This window comes from Vulpes lagopus, chromosome 1, assembly GCF_018345385.1.
Source record: "Vulpes lagopus strain Blue_001 chromosome 1, ASM1834538v1, whole genome shotgun sequence".
NCBI classification, from domain to species: Eukaryota; Metazoa; Chordata; class Mammalia; order Carnivora; family Canidae; genus Vulpes; species Vulpes lagopus.
The window spans coordinates 111,159,735-111,173,934 of NC_054824.1; positions in this window are offsets into that span (position 1 = coordinate 111,159,735).

Consider the following 14,200-nt stretch of genomic DNA (forward strand, 5'->3'; position numbering starts at 1 on the left):
TCTTTATATATTCTGGATATAAATATTTTATCAGATATTATTTGCAAATATTTCGATACAGTCACACTTCATTTTATGGATATATATATATATGGATGTTTTTTCACTTTCTTGATGGCATTGTTTGCAGCTCAAATTTTTTTAATTTTGATGAAGTCTAAATAAAAATTATGCTTTTGGTGCCCTATCCAAAGCCATTACTGAAGGTCATGAGGATTTACTCCTAAGTCATATTCTAAGAGTTTTGTAGGGACACCTGGGTGGCTCCGTGGCTGAGCGTCTGCTTTTGGCTCAGGGGGTGATCCTGGGGTCCTGGGATTGAGTCCTGCAACAGGCTCCCTGTATGGAGCCTGCTTCTCCCTCTGCCTGTGTCTCTACCTCTCTCTGTGTGTCTCTCATGAATAAATAAATATTAAAAAAATAAGAGTTTTGTAGTTTTAGCTCTTAGATTTAAGTGTGTGGTCCATTTTGAGTTAATTGTTGTGCCTGGTGTGAGGTAGGGGGTCCAGGAGATTCTGGAAATTCCATCTGAATCGAGGACTCAAGTATCTATTACCAAATGAAAAATGTTTTAGATTTTTGACTACTGTCTTAGATTTTAGTGTGGGAACTTGGGCTCATTATCTTTTGAGACAAGTAACAAAAAGTAACAAATTAACTGTCCTTTGAGGCAAAAAGAGAATAAAATCCTGATGATCTCTTAATCTGCTGAATATGTTCTTTTCCATCTTCAGTTCTCTTTCTCTCAAAACCCTTACCTTTTGTTTATTCTCCTTTTTTCTCCACTCATTTATGGTGTTGTAATATTGTAAGCACATTCAAATATTAGGAAACATATACACACATCCCTTGTTTAAAAGGGACTGCATAAGATCAATCATATATATCAGAATGATTTTATAAGTCCAATCCGAATTCAAATATTGTACCCTCCAAATCACTCGTATTTGATTTACCCCCCCCCCCCCCGCCCCTTAGCAATGCCTGGTCCACTAGGAACAGTTGATGAACACCCACCAAAACAGTAAGTGCGGGGTAGAGGAGATCACTGACTATTGGGTAGGTCTGGGGAAGGTCCTGTCTCTGAGCCAAGCACACAAGTGGGCATAGTGGGATGACACAGATAAGGTCTTGACTCACAGGAAGCGCTGCTTTTTTCATCTACTCCTTGTGCCAGCAATGTTTATGCAAAATCTCCTTACCTGCTGGACAAACTGCACAGCAGATCCTTCACCAGTCCAAGTGCCTTCCTTACTCTTAGGGGAACAACTGCAACTAGAATGAAGGCAGATCCCTCTTCTAGGCTTGAGGGGTCTTGCGTGGCCATTTGCCTAGCCCCTTGCCTGTGTCCTCCACTTGCCCAGCACATCTGGTTCATTCCTGCTCCAAAGCATATCCCAGTACCTGTCCCTAGAGCAGTTCTCTGAGCACTCTACCTAAGACTTTCCTTCACTCTGCCCTCACTCTATCCTGTGGCCACCTTGGCTTTCCCTCATGCTCTTGGTATCTCCTTGGTCTGCTCACTGCTCTCGGAAGGTCAGCACATGAGGCACGGACCCCCCACTGCCTCCAAAGAGCATCACGGCACCTCCCCATATACACCCCCACCACAGTACAGCTGGGCACTGGTAGGTGCTCATAAAATGCCTTTAAAAAATATATTTTATTTATTTATTCATGAGAAACACATGAGAGAGAGAGAGAGAGAGAGGCAGAGACACAGGCAGAGGGAGAAGCAGGCTCCATGCAGGGAGCCCGATGTGGGACTCAATCCTGAGTCTCTAGGATCAGGCCCTGGGCCAAAGGCAGAGCTAAACTGCTGAGCCACCGGGCTGCCCATAAAATGGCCTTTAAAATCATTAGCTAGGTAGTTGTTTTCCTGGGCATAAGACGTACATGTAGCCTCCCTTTGGACAAGTCTGAAGCACCTTCTCCCTTGGATCCCTACTGTCCTGCAGGGTGCTGCCCGCAGTGGCGGCGGGGTGAAGCCAGGCTGTGCTTCGGAGGGGGACAATTCAGGATTAGGAGCCACGGATGGGGAGGGGGTGGCAGTTTTTCTTCCAGGAGACAGAGTGGGAACCAGAGCTGGGGAACAGCTAGCCTGGCTGACCTCAGTCTGGGCCCCTGAACCTGCAGACCTGAGCTTTGCCCCTCGCACTCCCGTCCAAGTCCTGGGCGGAACCTCTCACACCAGCTGCAAGTGAGTGGGGTTGGGAGGCACAGCGCTGAGGGTCTCAGAGCCAGCGCCTGCCCCCAAAACGCCAAGACCTGTGTGTCTGTGAGCCCATGTCTGAAATCCGAATACAAAGGTGCCCAGCTCGCAGGCTGTTGTAAGAATGAAATCATTTCATACATATGATGTGCTTAGGATGGGACCCGTGGCTAAAGGTGTTGGTCAGCTGTTGTTATTACACAAAAGGGAGCAGGAGGAGGGCTGGGGAGAAACCAGTGGCAGAGAAAGAACACACGCAGCTGCCTCTCTCCGCAGCGCCGCCCGCCCGCACTTTGCATACAGCTGGCGCACAGACTCTCTTGACAGAAGTCCCTGAGCCAACTGGCACACGCGGGGCAGAGAAAGGAGCCACGGTTGCCAAAGCTTCAGAATAAAGACTTAGCCCGCAGACAAGTGCCACGGGATTCCTTTTGTCCGGGCACACCGCCCCCTCCCCCCATTTTAAATTAAGCCTAAACTGGGAATCTAAGGCCTTTGTCCTCCTCTCAAGGCCTCAAGTGCAATGCTAACCTCCAGGCTCTGGGAACTTGGTGAAAAACAACGATGGTCAAGGTTCGAAACCACCCGGCCTTGCCGAGTTACAACTCAGAGAGCATTATTATTATTTTGAAACCATTTTCCAAACAAAACACTTTGCAGCCTCCTTCTTAAAGAAATGGGCATGTTTAACAGCTTCCGCAGGCTCCGGAGGGGCAGCAGAGGCAGATCTGCTGGGGCCCAGGGGCTCAGTCCTCAGGATGTCAGGTGGGGGGTGCAGGACCCCAGCACCTTCATTCACGCTCATCGGATTAGCTTTCAGGCCCTGGGCAAGGTCACCGGGAGCCCAGCTGCAAGTGCAAATTTGTAATGAGAAAGGGTGCCCTCTTCAATATCAGCCAGTGTGAACCGGTTTCCTAGGTGACAGGTGGTGCTGTTTTCCTGGGTAAATTCACAGGGAGGGGAAGGAAGTCAAAATTAGTAAAAATTAACCTGAGCAATGAACTAATCCTTTTAACCAATAAAAGCTGACCTCCAGCAATCACTGGGAACTGTGGAATGTATTTTAACATGTTCTACTTCCCTAATCCTTCTTCCAATCGATACCATCAATGGCAGGTTTGATTGCTCACCAGTTTATTATTCAATTTGTATGAATAGGTAAAAAAAAAAAGAAGCACAACCACAATTGGTGTTTTCCCAAGTGAGTTACATTTGTGTTCTGTGTAGCGATTAATGCTAAACCGTCAAGTTACGATAGGACAAGGAGGCTTGTGTGAGAATAAAGATTTCTCTTTCTTGGTCTCAGAATTATAGAGAAATAGCAATTCTTCAATGACTCTGTGAGGTTGTGGCTTAAATGTATCCCCATATCCATCCATGTACCTACACAGAAATACTACGCTGTACACAGTTACACGGCCTGCTTGCCTGCCTGCCTTCCATCGTTCCTTGCATCTTTGCTTCCCTTTCTTACTCCTTTCTCTCTCTTTTTCTTGCCAGATATATTTACTGTCAGCACACATTCACTGAATGTTTGCTTTGGGTCAGACACTCATTTTACAAAGACTGAAATGTCCCCTGCCTTCCTTTCACAATCCAGTTGGGGACACAGGCATAAAAAGGCATCATTATAACCCGAATGTCAAGCTGCTTCCACCAGCCTGTGGAGTCAAGAAAGTCACCTTGACGTTCACAATCCCCAATTCCTGTCCTGGCCTCCACCTCCAGGCGAGCCTGGCTCCCCACCGCGTTTTGCTCCCCTCCCCAGCAGCGCACAGCTAAGGCAGGACAAGGGGACAAATGAATGGATGAATGAAAACATAAATAGGGTCGAATCAGGTATGTCTTGATAGAGGCATGAATATGTTCCTGAAAAGTGGTTCAGTTTATTTGAGATCACACGTTTTAAAATTCAGAGAGGGAGCTTACTATTTAAAGCGATCTGACTGGGGGGTGGGTGGGGGGGTAACTGGGTGACGGGCATTAACAGGGGGCACGTGATGGGATGAGCGCTGGGTGTTACACACAACTAATGAATTATTGAAAGCTGCATCTGAAACTAATGATGTACTCTAAGTTGGCTGGTTGAATTTAAATCTTAAAAAAAAAAAAAAAAAGGCAATCTGACAGTGAATCATTTTGCAAAGCAAGGAAATTGCCGTCATTTTGTAATGACCCCGATTCACCGACTTCGTTTCACTTGGATTTTCCCGTACGGATTTTTCTTCGAGTACACAGTTTCCATATGCCCCAGAAGCCTCCAGGAAGCCACGCAGCATCTGAGACAGGGGAGGGCCAGGCCGCAGGATGCCGTCCAGGGCGGGTGCGGGGACCCCTCGGGAGCACTGGGCGGGCGCGCTGGGGGCTCTCGTGGCCTCCGCAGAATCGCTGGCACAGCCCTTTGGATGCTTTGGAGTCAGCTCTGAGGAGCTTCCAAATAGCCAGTAAGAAATCCTTGGAAGCCAAGGGCCTCCTCCAGTCTCCGGTGAGGGGGTGGGGCCGGGAAGGCGGGGCGCCGGGGGTGGGGCAGCCCCGGGGGTCTGCGGGGCAGCCAGCTGGCGGGGCGCTCCAGCCTCTCCGCAGACCCGCCTGGCTCCCAGGGCGCCCCCCCCGCCCCGGCCAGGGCCCGTGTCGGGGCCTGGACGCAGGTGCCTTAGCCCCCTCCCAATCTCTGTCGATGCGGTGAGACGGAGGCCGCAGCAGTCCGGCGCGGTTCCCGGGGCCGCGGGCGCCAGCCGCCAGCCGCCAGCCCCAAGCGGGAGTCGGAGCGCGTCCGCCCTGGGGCCGGCCCGGCCGTGCCTGACGCTCGGAGCTCGGAGCTCGGAGCTGAGCCGGCTCGGGCGGGGTCGGCGGGCGCGCGGCGGCGACAGCGGCCTCCCCGGCTCCCGCCGCTGCTGCTTTTACTGCAGCCCGGGAGGAAACTGCCTCTCGGCTTGAGGCGGTTATGAACGTCGGCGTCGTAGCAGCTGGCACAGGGGGCAGAGTAAGCCCCTTTGTACCTTCGTGGTCTCCGAGCGCCCAGACTGCCGGCGGGTCAACAGGCCCTTCCATCCCGCGGTCAGGCTGCCGGCGGCCGGCTGCGGAGGCTGCGGAGGCCGCGCGGGCCCCTCCCCTCCCCCTCCCCCTCCCCCTCCTCCCCTCGCCCCTCCTCCCCTCCCCCTCGCCCTCCTCCCCTCGCCCCTCCTCCCTTCCCCCCTCCTCCCCTCCCCCTCGCCTTCCCCCTCCCCTCCCCTCCCCCTCCCCCCTCCTCCCCTCCCCCTCGCCCTCCTCCCCTCGCCCCTCCTCCCCTCCCCCTCCCCTCCCCCTCCCCTCCTCCCCTCCCCTCCCCCTCGCCCCTCCTCGCCTCCTCTCCTCCCCCTCGCCCCTCCTCGCCTCCTCCCCTCCTCCTCGCCCCTCCCCCTCCCTCCTCCCCGCCCCCCCCCCCCCCCCGGGCTGCCCCTCTCTGCGGGTTGTCTGTCCCGGAGCCATTGGCCTCTTTTGTCACAAAGCGCTTTGTAGATGACTGTGGGTACATCCCGGGTGCGCCCGCCGGTTTCCGAGGAAGCCTCTGAGGCAGAAGCCCCGCGGGGCCCCTGGGAGCCCTTCTCCAGCAAGACCAGCCACTCCCGCGGTTTACAGCAGCGGGACGTTGGAAATGCAGTAAAAACCGCAAAGGAGACAACATCTGCCCGGATTCCCACTGCCCCCGTTTCTTAGAGTCCATCTCCTCTCCCTGCCCCCAGCCAGGGTCCAGGGTAAGACACCAAGACCAGGGGGGCACCATCCTCTCAAGCTGAAGGCCTCCGGGCCGGCCTCTTGAAGGAACCATCTCTGAGGACTGAGCGACGGCTGAAGTCCCTGCCGAGAAGTGCTAGAGCCCTGGGGGCCTCCCCGCGCGGGAGCCTCACCCTCACAAGGACCTGCCGAGACGGGCGAGCTCAGGGAGCCGGCAGGATCCTGCCAGGACTCGCAGGGCACCGGGGGGGGGTTCCCTCCAGCGCAGAGGGGGGCCCGTGGGCCGCCCCCCCACGCCGGCCGCAGCCTCAGCGCCGCACCGCCCCGACCAGCTGACTCGGCAGGTGGCTGGTTGCCACGGCAACCTGACAGCTCTCCCGGAGGCTGGGGGGGCGGGGGGTGCCGGCGGCCTTAGAGTGAGTGTAGGACTTGTAGCATTCTCTCCCTAATTAAGGGGGAAATCATTGAGCACTGGGTGATATGCTGTATGTTGGCAAATTGAACTCCAATAAAAAAAATAATAAAATATATATATAAATCAGAGATTTAAAAAAGAAAATTATAAAACGTTGATGAAGAAAGTTACACAAATGGCAGAGAAAAGCACCAGAACGCCTGAAAGGGACCGGAGGCTGGGCCTTAAACGTGAGGGCATGGAATCCTGAGAAAACAGTATCGTGGTGGAGATTAAAATCCCACCCAAGGACAAAAGGCAGAGAAAAAAGGGAACAACCTGCATCTTTTGAACTAAGGGAGAGAGTATATGAAAGTATCGGAGGCAACTCCCTCAGCCTGCAGCCTGGGGCAGTGAGTGACAGGCAGGGGCTGGGAGCGACCTTGGCAATGACAAAGCCAGGCTTGTGTTAGCGATGGAAGAGCTGCAGCCGCCCTCAGCCAGGAGCACACCGAGAGTTTTCTATCAGGGCTGGCAGATGGCTAGAGATTTTGCACTGCCTTGAATTTAAAGTATTTCTTCCTATGAAATCAGACCTTTCTTGTAATGTGAAATGAATTTAAGTGGCAGTTTCGAGTAGTCGTCACCAATGATACCAGGCACAAAATGAAAAAAAAAAAAAAAAGCCAGGATAGTTATTGTCAGGTAAGGCCAAACCAGCAAGTGTTCGTGTGTTTTGTCAAATCCGTTCTCCTCCGTGTGACCACTCTTATCCACCTGCAGAGACCCAAGCTATGCCGGGGTCCGGTTGGGGTGAGTAGTTGGCTCTGGATGTTGAAGTAGGAGGACGCTAGGGGCAGCCTGCTGGTTTGCTGCAGGCGTGGGATTAAAACTTGAGTCGGGGTCATCGCTGAGAAAATCTTCAGCCTTCCTGACTATCCCAACAGGCTAACCTGAAAAGCCCTAACTCCTGACCGACAATGGACGATATTCACTTTATCAATTCATCCGAATGAACCTGAATGTTATTGTTTCCAGAACACTGAAACGATGCTAAGGCTCTCTTAAGTGCCAGGATGGGCTCATACTAAAGGGTTTCATTAGCCACATATGAAACTTCCTCCCTTTGCCAACAAATCATGTGGACCACAATGTGAAGGAATGGCTCACCCCCAACCGCAAACATTTTGTGACTTTCTTTGGAAGATATGCCAGAGAAGTTGTCCATTAAAACACAAAGTCACATATCCTTGTATTGAGTTTAACTTAAGCCCTTTTCCTGGAATTCATCCAAGCAAGATGGTGTTGGCCTCTGCTGCTCTCCAAACCACAGTCCCAGGAAGCCCCACTGCTACCAAGTGAGGGCTCACCCTTTTGTATTTTCTCCCTGGGGCTCTGGCTGGTGCATTCACATATCTATAAAAATGTTTCAGGTGTGTATCCAGTATATAAAAAGAGCTTTTACAAATCAATATGTAAAATGCAGACAATGGATAGGAAAAAAGGGCTAAAGATGGGGAAAAAAACATTAAAACCATAATGAAATACCATTATATAGCCATCAGAATGGAGAAAATGAAAAAAAAATAGGCAATTTCAAGTTGCTGAGAAGTTATTTATATTAATGTAGTTATAACTACTAGTTATATTTATGTGACTGAATAATTATAGTATTTTGTTATAAAATAATAAATTGTTATTTTTAGTAATATTAAATAGGGCAGCTTAATTATAGAGCTGCTGGTAAACATGCACACTGAAAATTGGTACCAATACTATGGGGAACATCTTTGCCAGTATCCATTAAAGCCTAATATACACACTCTATGACCCGGTAATTCCACTCCTAGGTACACACAGCAGAAATGCATACCTATGTTCACCAAAAGAATGAACGGGAATGTTCATATCAGCCCCATTTTTAATAACCCCAAGTTATCCAAATGTCCACTTACATAGGATGGATAAATCACAGTTCAGTCATACAATGGATAACACAATGAGGATGGACACACCATGACTCACTGTGACAACACAGATAAATCTCACAGTAGCATGAGAGAGCATCTTATGAATGAGCCATTTGAAGAAAGTTCAAAACCCAGCAAACCAGTCTATGGAGTTAGAAGTTAGGATAGTGTATAAGAGGGTACTTCTGAGACTTTGGTCCCATCCTTTCTTTACTTCAAGAAAAGTCTATCAGCTGTACAACTAATGATTTATGTATGTTATTCTACGATAAAAATGATGAAGTTGGGAGTCCCCGGGGGCTCAGTCAGTTAAGTGTCCAACTCTAGGTTTTGCCTCAGGTCGTAATCTCAGGGTCAGGAGCTTAAGAGCATTACACTCTGCACTCAGCAAGGAGTCTGCTTAAGACTCTCTCCCTCTCTCGCTGCCCTTTCCCCACTCACTCTTTCTTTAAAATAAATAAATAAATCTTTTAAAAAAATGATGGAGCGCCTGGGTGGCTCAGTCAGTTGAGTGTCTGCCTTTGGCTCAGGTCCTGATCCCGGGGTCCTGGGATGGAGCCCCACATTGGGCTCCCTTCTCAGTGAGGGAGCCTGTTTCTCCATCTGCCTTCTGCCTTCCCTGCCTCTCTCTGTGTCAAATAAATAAATAAAATCTGACAATAGATGATAGATGATAGATAGATAGATAGATAGATAGATAGATAGATAGATAAAGTAAATAAAAGATGATGAAGACAAAAAAGAACCAAAGTAAAAACCTCCAGGAGAGCCTGCCCCTGAGAAGTGCTGGTCTGTCCAGTCCACGGGACTGTCGTCCCTCTGGTACCTACTGCTGGCCACCTCTTGAAGTTCCCCTAACTTCTCAGAGGCCCAGAGAGAACTATCTTTCTCTCCTCATCTCCTGTTTCTCTCTTTCTTTTGTTTACCTCGCAATGGCCTCGCCAGTCACTCTCTCTGCCTGACCCCAGTTGCCAAGGAGAGAGGAGCTAGTACCCTTTTCTTACATCCTAAACCTACTCATTACCTAACACCATCATAGAGCAAGAGAAATCATCCTTTATTTCCAAGTGGTATAAGCTAGATCATGACTCTTTGAGGTACCCTTGCCAAGGGTACCTACTTAGATGACTCGCTAGAGTGTCCACTCAAATTCTCCCTCTCTTTCTCTCCTTCTCAGAGGAGTTTATACTTCCAGCTTCTCTGTTCCTCATGCTGTACCTGACGTTGCGTCCTCTCTAAAGTTCTTTCCCAGTCTGCAGGGGCTGTCCTGCCTTGTGGAAATCAATCCCTTGGCTATCCCTGTCCTGCTGCTTGAATTCCTTACCCACCCACCCCTTATGTCCCCTGCCCTGTTCTCAACTGCTCCTGCCATAAATGCCACAGCCAGGAGTCACATCTGAGTGCTGTCCACAGCCAGAATTTCCAAAGCAAATGTCAAGTCGATTTAAAGAATAAAATACAGGTTTTTGTTTTCCTTAAACGAAACCTAGATAAAAAGCAAACAATAAAGTTTATGAAAAGAATTATCTTGAAAACTATCATACTCTACCTAACACTTCTTTTTTGTTTTTGTTTTTGTTTTTAAAGATTTTACTTGTTTATTCATGAGAGGCAGAGACACAGGCAGAGGGAGAAGCAGGCTCCATGCGGGAAGCCCAATGTGGGACTCCATCCCAGGACCCTGGGATCATGACCTGAGCCGAAGGCAGATGCTCAGCCACTGAGCCACCAAGGTGCCTCTACCTCCAACACTTCTTTATGAATAAAGATCTTCAGCTTTAGATTTAGAAAAATTCCTGAGTGCAAATTGAATTCACTAGTCGGTTCAAATCACTGCTAAAATGTAGGGCATGGTTTTAAAGATTTACTTTCCTTTTCTAAGTTATACAGTATAGCAAAATGATGCCTTTTATGTATGGTAGAAAACATTAAAATAACAAAGACTCCAATTTAGAAATAATGGTACTATTCATAAATGTTTTTTAAACCGGCAGGGTCTTTAAAAAAAAATCATTAGTGCTCTGGCTCCTCCTAATGGACAGTTTGCATGATTGCAGAAGCACTTCAAAGATTATTCCAGGACCCCTAAGATATTTCATTATTTTATGGTCCAAGTAGTTTCCCTAGGGGTTTGAGGTGGCCTAATTAATATACACACTACAATATAGTGGGGGGGAAAAAGAAATTCAGGCTTACAATGTCCTCAACAACGTCCCTTCACTCAAGGTAATAATGGATTCCAAAGAAGTTTCCCACAGTTGTTCCAATTTAGTTGAAGGCATGACTTCAAAGCATAGAGACAATCCCCAGAGTCAAGACGATGGGTTTCTACACCCAGCTCTCCTATGAGCTGCCTTGATCTGGAGAGAAAGGAATAGAATTCCTTTTCTTTCTGGAAAGAAAGGAATAGAGAGTGTGACTTTTGAACTCTGCATCACAAAATTTTTTATAAAGTTGAGCAGCAGATATTTGAAGCTTGTGTTCAATTTCAGCAGCTTGGAGTGTGTGTAATTTGCAGAGCTGATTAAGAGCAATCCATATGTTTTTAAATCACCAAGCAGATGGGAAGACTGTCTTGATTTTTGGTGGAAAATAAAAAGCCTAATGAAAATGCTAGATGAAACGGATGGCCATATAGCATCATTCTTGGTATTCAGTTTATGCACAATTACTGAATCCTTCTACTGGCTTTTCTAAAAATAGGCTGTGGTAAGGTATTTTCGGATCAGCCATGGGGGAGATGGAGAAGGAAGTGACTTTTCTGTTTTCTTCCAGAATATTTGTAGTTTCAAGTGTCATAGTTAGATCTGCGATCCTTTTTGAGTTAGTTTTTGCATAGGGTGAGGGGGATAGATTGAGGTTCATTTGTTGCATCTGGATGTCTAATTGTTCCAGCACCATTAATTGAAAAAAAAAAACCTATCTTTTTTCTATTGAGTTGCCTCTTCCCACATTTGTTAAAAATGAATTCAAAAATAAAAAAACATAAAAATGAATTCACCTTATATCTGTGGGTCTATTTCTTGACTTAATTCTGTTCCACTCATCTATGTGTCTATCCTTTCTTCTCTGCCATGTCTTATTACTGTAGATTTATAGTTAAGATTTAGAAATATTAAGTCTTAAATAATGTGAGTCTTCTAGATTTGTTCTTCTTCAAAATTGCTTTGACTACTCCAGTTCATTTGCTTTTACATATGAAATTTAGAATTAGCTTGTTGATTTCTACAAAAACTCCTGTAGGGATTTTGATCAGATTGACAATGAATCCATAGACAAGTCTGGGGAGTGGATGTCTTGACATATTGAGACTTCTAATCCATAAAAGCAGCAATCTCTCCATTTATTTAGATCTTTTTTCTTAAATCAAGATTTTATAGTTTTTAGGATATAGATTTTGCATATATGTTGTTAGATTTGTCCCTAAGGAAAAAAAAAAAAAGATTTGTCCCTAAGAATTTCTTGGCTCTTTTTGGGGAGGGGTGCTATTTAAATGGTATAAAATTCAATCTCAAAATGTTTATTGCTAGCAAATACAAATACTGTTGATTTTTGTATATTGACCTTGTTTCTTGTGACCTAGCTAAAGTCTATTATTGGTTCTCATAAATTTGTTATAAATTCTCGGTGAATTTCTATGTAGACAATTGTGCCATATGTGAATAGAGACAATTTTGTTTGTATGCATTTCCTTTTATTCCTTTTTCTTGCCTTATTGCAGGCTAGGACATCTAGTATGCTACTAATTAAAGAACAAACATCTTTGGCTTGTCCCTAATTTTAGGGGGAAAGCAATCGATATTTCACCATCAAGTATGAAGTTCTCTGTTGTTTTTTTGTAGGTAACCTTTAGCAAGTTGAGAAAGTTCCCTATTTCTTTTGAATGACTTTTGGCAGTTTGTGTTTTCAAGAAATCCATTCACTTTAATTTAAGTTGTCACATTTATGGGCATAGAATAATTTAGGAGGTTTCATTTAATGAAACCTATTTAATGTCTTTAATGTCTGTATTGATGTCTTCTCTTTGAGTATAGATATGGATAACTTGTCCCTTTTCTCTGTATTTCTTGATGAATTTGGCTAGAGGTTTATCAATTTGCTGATCTTTTCAAAGATATTTACCCCTCATTTCTTTAAAACTTTTATTGTGATAATATATATATATAATATAAATTTACATTTCAGCTATTTTTAAAAGATTAACTTATTAAACAATTTTTAAAAGATTTTATTTATTTATTCATGAGAGATACCCAGAGAGAGAGAGGCAGAGACACAGGCAGAGGGAGAAGCAGGCTCCCTGTGGGGAGCCCGACTGTGGGACTTGATCCCAGGACCTTGGGATCACACGACCTGAGCCAAAGGCAGCCGCTCAACCACTGAGCCACTGTTTATTTTAAACACAAGTTGGGGGGAAGGGCAGAGGGAGAGGGAGGGAGGGAGAGAGAGAGAGAGAGAGAGAGAGAGAATCCCAAACAGACTCTGCACTGAACAGGCAGTCCCATGTGGGACTCAATCCCACAACCGTGAGATTATGACCTGAGCCAAAATCAAGGGTTGGAAGCTTAACTGATGCAGGTGCCTCCCATTTTAACTATTTTTAAGGATACAGTTTAGTGGCATCAAGTACATTCACATTGTTGTGCGGCCATCACCACTATCCAATTCCAGAACTTTTTCATCCTCCCTCCCCAACTGAAATTCTGTACTCACTAAGCATTAACTCCCTGTCCCCTTCCCCCAGCCCTGGGTAACCCTCATTGTACTTTCCGTCTCTAAGAATTTGACTACTCTAGGTACTTCATATAAATGGAATAATTTGTCAGTATTTGTCCTTTGTGACTGGCTTATTTCACTTAGGGTAATGTCTTCAGGGTTCATCTATGTTGTAACGTGTGTCAGAATTTCCTTCCTTTTTAAGGCTGAATCACATTCCATTTTATGTACCTATCACATACCACATCTTGTTTATTCATTTATCCATCAGTGGGCACTGTGTGGGTTACTCCCACCTTTTGACTATTTTCAATAATACTGCTATAAACACGGATGTACAAATGTTTGTTTCAGTCCCTTTCCCTTCTTTGGGCATGAACCCAGAAGTAGAACTGTTGGATCATGTGGCAGTTCTATATTTAATATTTTGAGGAATCACCATACCACTTTCCAGAGAGGCTGAATCATTTTATATTCTCACTAGGAGTGCATAAAAGTTGCAATTTTCCTCCACATTCTAGCCAGCTTTTGTTATTTTGGTTTTTTGATAACAGCAATTTTAATGAATGTGAAGTGGTATCTCATTGTAAGTTTGTGTTGGACTTTCCTAATGATTATTTTTTTTCATTAAAAAAATTGGGTTGTTTGATTTTTGTTGTGTTGAGTTGTATGGATTCAGTTTTTAGTTTATTGATTTTTTTCTATTATTTTTGTGTTCTTGATTTCATTGATTTATGTTTCATCTTTATTATTTGCTTCTTTTTGCATTGAGTTTAATTTGCTTTTCCTCCACTAGTTTCTTTTTTTTTAATGAAGAATTTTTATTTTTTTTTAATTTTTATTTATTTATGATAGTCACAGAGAGAGAGAGAGAGGCAGAGACACAGGCAGAGGGAGAAGCAGGCAGAGGGAGAAGCAGGCTCCATGCACCGGGAGCCTGATGTGGGATTCGATCCCGGGTCTCCAGGATCGCGCCCTGGGCCAAAGGCAGGCGCCAAACCACTGCGCCACCCAGGGATCCCCCCTCCACTAGTTTCTTAAAGTGAAACTTAGATCAGTTATCCAAGATCTTCTTTCTTTTCTAATATAAGCCCTTAATGCTTTAAATTTTCTTCTGTATACTATTTTAGCTACCTCCTACAAATTTTGATGCATTGTATTTGCATTTTCATTCAATTTAAAATGTTTTTACAT